This window comes from Amphiura filiformis, chromosome 20 (genome assembly GCF_039555335.1).
Source record: "Amphiura filiformis chromosome 20, Afil_fr2py, whole genome shotgun sequence".
In the NCBI taxonomy this organism is placed as follows: Eukaryota; Metazoa; Echinodermata; class Ophiuroidea; order Amphilepidida; family Amphiuridae; genus Amphiura; species Amphiura filiformis.
In genome coordinates, this window is record NC_092647.1 from 9,126,494 (window position 1) to 9,132,065 (window position 5,572).

Sequence of the window (5,572 nt, forward strand, 5' to 3'; positions counted from 1 at the left end):
CTATGCACAAATCGAATGAACCAAACACACCGAAACTTATACACTTAAACTAGGATTTGGGCGTATGTTACGTTTCCTGCTGCTCGGTCGGTCACCTGTCTGTCACACACTGCGCAACTTTGATTTTTTTAAGCCAGACAATTTGAGACAAACTGTTACCATGGTTAGGGCAATGAAGTGTGTTGACCATTATTATACGTTGATTTTGGTGTCCGCGAACAGCTGACCACGTCAACTCTCGACTTGTAGTGTATTTGAATGGGGTTTCAACTTCGTCAATACTGCTGTTTTCTTTGTTTTTGCCAAATTTTTCATGTCAAATATAACAAATGGTAATTTGAATGACTTATCCTTAACTTTTAAGCAATTTATAAACAATTTTATTTTTTACACAATGTGTGATTTGCATAACGAATAGATTCTTATTTAAATGTTTGTTTTCACTGATCACATTATCCCCTTTTAATTTCGAGCCAAACAAATGAGGTATAGGGGGCCTTAAACTTACGAAGAAAATTGCGATTCATTCCAACGCCTACAATGCGTGTACTACGCTTGCCGATCGTATTACATGTAACTGCACGGAGCATCGTGCTCGACGTGTGTATACAAGCTGACATTCACGGTATATGTTAGCAAGTACTCGATCGTTGAACTGTGAATAAAACCGGGTCGACCCGGTTTTAATACAAAAAGTTAAATTTTACTGTTATTAAAGCACTTCAGGCTTACTCTCTTACGTGGTATTTTAGTATACCACTGGGCATTATAATTATGCAAAAAGTAGACATCCGAGTAGAATTGAGGACATTTAGAACATTCTCGTTATCACTGAGAAAATGGTTCGTGTGTGTGGGAATAAAAACGTGGTCTTCGTTATTAACGCTGGAAGTACCGTCACATTTTGTGATGACAAGGATAAAGTGACAACTGTGCATGTTGATGAAGATGGTGGTGAAGTTGTAACCATCATTGAAAGTGCACCAACTCAAAACAATAAGAGAAGAGAAAGACACTTGTCGAAACGACAAGCTGTAAACCAGAGTACACGCCCAGGGAGTAGTACAAGCAGACCCAGCAAACACAAAACGTTTTCGACATCATTCGCAAAAGGTTATAAAAGGTTGTCAGAAAACGTTTAAATGTCGGGTTATATAAAGGGTATATTATGAGTATAAAACGTTTTCATAACCTTAAAAAACATTTTTTGATAATCTACTTCTCAGCAAACAAAAATGTTTTTCAGAAAACGTTTAAATGTCGGGTTATATAAAGGGTATAAAAACGTTTTAATAACATTCCAAAAACATTCCTGAAAACTTGATACAAAACATTCGAAACAGAATGTTATTTTGGGGTTGAAAAAATATTTTGCGAAAAATGTTTGCCCAAAATATTTTTAATAACGTTTTAAAAACGTTTTCATGACCTTTATATAACCCGACATTTAAATGTTATTAAAAGGTTTTGAAAAAAACATTTTAAGAACATTTCTGTGTTTGCTGGGTTCAAATATTTTAACATAATGTTATTTAAGTATTGACACAATATTTGGCAAAGATGTTTGCAAAAATAGTTTACAATAACATTTTCTGAAAACATTTAAAAATATTGTTGTAGTGTGTTTTCATACAAAACGTTTTAAAACGTTATCATGACCTTTATATAACCCGACATTTTAATGTTATTAAAACGTTTTTACCTAAACCAAAAGCCAAAATATAACTTATTTAAAACGTTTTTAAAACGTTTTTGTGTTTGCTGGGGAGTCTCAAAAACGAAAAGCAGTGATACCGATTATTCTAACATGTCAAAGGAGGAACTAGACGCTTGTATCGTTGACCTTTTGAATCAGATTGGTTAACAGGGTCAAATCCCTCGTAAGAGCAGCAGGAGTGTCCAAAAACTCAAGTTCCACGAATGATAGGCCTATTTGGAGAGCAATCCGTGTATATAAAGTCGAATTGTGTGCATGTAAAGTTATTATGAATTGTGACAGCAACGAAGGATTATGGATCAGAGACAACACCCAAAAGAATCATGCCAGGTTGATGGTATGGCAACAGAGGAAGAGGTGACAAGAATCATTGAAGACCTTGTACGGTATAGTCTGTGTTACAGACCGTGTACCTATATTATCCATAGGGAGAGAAACTACTGGGAACCACACACTCTCGGAAACCATAATTACCTGTGTACCATGGAGGAGAAATTCAATATGGAAATGGATTGGGTAACCTTCTCGGTGGACTTTTCAGGTCATCCATTCCTCTACTCAAGAAAGGAGCAGCTACTTTGGGAAAGACTGCACTACAAACTGGAGTTGAAATTGTAGAAGATGCCATGAGAGGAAAGAACGTCAAATCTTCCATCAAGAGGCGAGTCAAACAAGCTGGAAAGAACCTGGGATCAAGAGCTGTTCAAGAGGTTAAATCCAAAATGAGTCAAAGTGGGAATGGCAGAACTGCTCTGCGGAAAAGGAAATTGGGAGATAAACCTAAAAGAAAGAAACTCTCTGAAGAGACCATCATTCGACGAAGAGTCGGCAAAGCAAGCAGACTTACAGCACCCGATATTTTTGGTTATTAATTAAGGGGTGGGTTTGGAATGGCAGGCTGGTCAGGGGTGAAAAACAAATTGTCGCCTTTTTGACAAGAAGACATGTGTATTCATAATGTACAGTAAAAACAACAACATAGTAATACCTCAAAGTATCTTTTTTGGGCCAAATCTATAAATCCCGGTCATGAGGCACCCCCCCTCTGTTGTTAAAAATGACATGCGTTGTTTATCATCGCTCGGCAACTGTCGCTAGAGAAATTGATTGACAGACACGCAAATGATTGACAGCATATATTATCATAATCATGATAATGGGGTCAAACACACCCCAGACACACCCCTGCTTTTGGACCAATCAGAATTGGCGATTCCCGAATGTTTGTACCGGGATCGAAGTTTACACGTCACACATCATGGCTGCGGTAAATGCAGGCCGAAGAAATGCCAGGCGGCAAAATATCCAGGTCAAAAGGCAGATTTTTATAGAGGCCATGCGAGAAATAGGGTAAGTTTATGGGGGAAGAGATACACACGTATCCTCCTTTCTATTTTTCCAACATTGAAACCCCTATACAAATGTTTAAGCTTAAGCTTAACAATGACAATGTGTATTCCACATACGCATACGATACGGGACCTGAGTTTGAGATAGTGCGTGATGATAGAATGGGGGTGGGGGGTGAGGGGGGGCAACAAAGCAGTCTTCCTACTACAGATAAGTCAATTATATTTGATATATTTTAAAGAAGTATTTTGTTCTCCTAGCATCCTCTTTGTATGAAATTAATTTTTCCGTGCATATCCACAAACAAATTTCAAAATGATTCTGATTTTGCTTTTGATAGTTATGCATGATTATGTGTATTACACTGCTCCATCATGTCCATAGACAATTTGTTGTAATTTCGTTCTGGTGTATCAGAACGTAATTCAAATTTGACGATATTTTTGGTAATGAAATTAATTTGTAAGTAATTTTGTGTACATAAACATTATGTAGCCTGAGCTTAATTCCATGGTATAAAAATCTTTTTGTTTTTTTTGGTTGAGAAAAGTGGGCCAGGTGTGGATCACGAAATGCCATTTTAAGTAAGATATAAGCAATGCAATATTCTACAATCTGGTAGCATATCTGAGCTTCTGAGGACTCCATGTATGATTGTCATTCTAAATTCATAATGGATCATTTTCTTCATGTTTATACATGTGTGTTCATTAAATACAGCCCGTTGCAATAGTCATCAAAAGTGTATTTCTTTATTGTTCAGATACAACCAAATGCAAATAAATGCATGGCTTCAGGATCTAGTGAGCCAAACAGAAAGGCACCGCATGATGGGGCGGTCCCATCGTCAAATAAGATGGGCCCAATATTGTAACTGGGCCCACAAACTAAAGGCAGGTTATATGAAGTAATTAATCAATGACTTCCAACCACAGAGGCACATTGCACAACATATACCACTGTAACGTCATGCACTGAAAGTGTGGGATGTAGGGTGTCCACTAACATGTATTACTTACATGACCCCAAGCAATTCTGCGTCATACACAAATATGTGTATGAAATCAGCACTATAAATATTAATATCGCTAGAAGCTTCAGAACCCCATCTCCCATAAAGTGAAGTATTAATTCACTCCGACATTGAATTCAGCATACTCTGCACCTCAGGACCAACTCTTTCTTTTTTAGGTACTTTCTTTCATCATCTTTGCTTCAATCTTGCTTCATCCTTCAATTGCTGTTTTTAATTGGTGTAGCACATTTTCACATCACTGTCACATGTGTTGAAAAATAAATCACTACAATCTTTTCAATAATTGAATCTGTTTTTGTTGGCAACTTCCTTTGTCTGAAGCCTCTTAAAGTCTTAGGGGCAGTGATTTCAGTGATTTCGTCAATCAGTGAAGCTAACAAATCACCAACAATTATCACAGTTTGTATATGTTTGTCAAGATATTGTGTGCTAACATATAATCTCTATTCAAATACAAACATAATGTTAACATGACACATTTGACTGAAGAATGTTTTGGGAGTTTGTCAGTAGCCACAATCAATGTGTGACCATCCAGCACAACTGAGCCCTGAAGTCGCCAATCATCATTTTGGGATATTCAACCAAAATATTCTGCTTGAAATTAGCTTTAAAATGATGTATATCATGTCTGTAGTACTTGACATTTAAGTAGTGAAAAATCAATAAAACAGTCAATCAATCCTTTGTTTCCTATTGTTTATTGTTTATTGTTAACATCAATGGAGCATATCTCAATAGTGGCACTGGCGACATCCGGGCTCAGTTGTGGTGGATAGTCACATATAACTTCATATTTATTAACACTGGCATTATTTCCTTCTTGCCAATTATTCAGTTACATCAAAAAGTACCTTAATGCTTAACGACATATGTTTTCTCTTTTATCTCTAGGATGCACACGTGGGAGACGTGAACGATTACTTTGGATTTCCAGCTATTATTTTGGATTTAATTAGGGCTATGTTTCATTTGAACATTGTGGGGGAGATTCGTGAAGGTGCCCTCCCCATTTTGTTTCCTTTATTCTGCCAGGTCGTTGTTGGGCCCATTATACCATGATTTTAACATATTTAATTTGTGACCTGGCAGTTGTTTCTTCCATTTCAATGAATTTATCTTCATACACTTATGTCATAATTTCTGTATGATTTAATTTTATATACATGTCTGGTGTATGCGTCCATATCAAAACTGCTACATCAAGGCTGGTACATGTGTCTCATTTCACATAATAGTTAGAATAAATACCAGACTCATCTCGAATGGAGGTCATTTCAAATCATCCCAAATCACATGGTTTAAGAATACAGAGAACATTCCTAAACCATGTAACTTGGGGATGATTTGAAGTGACCTCCATTTCGAGATGGGTCTGGTATTTATTCTAGCTATTATGTGAAATGAGACACATGTACCTTTGATAAGTGCATCATTTTGATATGGACGTTACATATATATGATTATCA